The sequence below is a fragment of the Populus euphratica genome, unplaced genomic scaffold (genome assembly GCF_000495115.2).
Source record: "Populus euphratica unplaced genomic scaffold, PopEup_1.0 scaffold242.1, whole genome shotgun sequence".
NCBI classification, from domain to species: domain Eukaryota; kingdom Viridiplantae; phylum Streptophyta; class Magnoliopsida; order Malpighiales; family Salicaceae; genus Populus; species Populus euphratica.
Genome location: NW_011500033.1, coordinates 492147 through 493799, shown reverse-complemented (window position 1 = coordinate 493799; position 1653 = coordinate 492147). Strand labels below are relative to the sequence as shown.

At 31.2% G+C, this 1653-nt stretch overlaps 1 long non-coding RNA gene across 2 annotated transcripts; it reads right to left on the bottom strand.

Moving 5' to 3' along the window:
• Positions 1-9: 9 nt before the first annotated feature.
• Positions 10-1134, bottom strand: LOC105142580 (uncharacterized). Of its 2 annotated transcripts, none has more exons than XR_845579.1 (5): positions 867-1134; positions 673-747; positions 432-509; positions 257-306; positions 10-141 (listed from the first exon to the last, which is right to left on the bottom strand). It is a non-coding gene; the product is annotated as an uncharacterized LOC105142580 (long non-coding RNA). The 2 variants fall into 2 exon arrangements; XR_845578.1 differs by having other exon boundaries at positions 432-526; positions 867-1133.
• Between the last annotated feature and the right edge of the window lie 519 nt (positions 1135-1653).

The following is a 1653-nucleotide window of genomic DNA, read 5'->3' as shown; positions in this document are numbered from 1 at the left end:
CCCCTTTTAGAGCACAGATATGGCTACCGATAGTTACAGTATATACCATTTCCGTTGTAATAAAATCAGTAACAATGCTTGAATAAATTTAGTTAATTACCACGAGTGGAACATAGGAAATCCAGTGATATACATTCCAACCTGAACGTCCCAGAAAAAAAAAAGCATGTGAAGAAATATATAATTGCAAAGAAAATGAAGCATAAATAATTTAATTATGCTTGAATACAGAGGATGAACGGCAAACCGAATTTACCATGTACGTCCAGCAGCAAGAAAATTACCACCAAAAACCACTTTAAAGGACTGCCAAAAAGAGGCATGTATAAATGCATAGATCTGTATGTGTTTAATGAGATCTATATATATGGAATGAAAAAGAAAAGGAAAAAAAGTTAACCATGAGGATAGTTGTTAGCTTGTGAGAATACCTAATGCTAACAACGGCCTTGAAATCGTCGTCTAAGGATCGCTGTATGTATTCTTGGAAATTGAAATGGTTGACGTTCCTGGTTGACAAGAGAGCCTTGAAAGTGCACACATCACCATACATCAGTGAGCATGGTGAAGACAGGTTTGATCATCTCATGTATTCTTATGATGACACACACACACACCAGTTATATAAAGTTTAATGCAGGAAGATTAGTGGAGTATTTGGAAGATCATTACCGAGATAAAACCATGTCTCAAGGTGAGATAATCAACTTTTGCTACCGAATTAAAAAACTGTCTGAGGAAACCTATCTGTTCATCCAAATACAGTCATTGGAGAACTTGAAATTCAAATATCACTAATGCTTAACTTGTTCTCATGCCGCTGCCATCATCATCAACATCATACGAATAATAAAAAGTAGACTCACCATCCATAGGAGGGGTGATATTTTTGTCCAAGTCTCTATGTGCCGTCTTCCGAATGTTGTTTGTCTTGTAAGTCTAAATCGATTTGGATCTAATCAATAAACAGGACCATTATATTAATCTCTTGAAGTATTCAAAACAACATTTATCTGTTGTGAATTCGGATGGTTGATACTACATTTTACTCTCTAACAGTGTGTGTATTTGTTATTATTATTAGCAGCAGCAGCAATATTTAAAGTTTTAAACATGATCATCATCATAAAATAAAAGGTATTTACCTAAAAAGAAAATCTCTTAAATATTTTAATTATTGCATAACACGGTCATTTATGATCATCTTTCATTAACTAGCTGGTGCACAATAACACAAGTGGTTTGGGTTTTGGAATTTCGATTAACTGATTTGGGGAGTTTCGGTTAACTGATTTGGGCCGGTGTGTCTAGCATTGTTGTAGTTTTTATCGTGTGTGTTTAAAAAAAATAATTAAAAAAACACTTTTTAATTATGATTGATTTGATAAAATATATATTTAATTAAAACTATAATTAAAATTAATATTAAATAAAAAACAATTTCAGAGTGTTTAATTAGAACTTTATTTAAAAATAATTTTGAAAATAAAATTACTAAAAATTACATGCATTAATTTTATAGTTTTTAAGTTAAAATATTATAAATTAAATTATTAATACAATCAATGACTATCAATTGTGTTTGTATTTGGATAGAACTTTTCATTTAGGCTGATAGCAAATGTGATAGCACATGGTGAGTCTTGTTGTGTC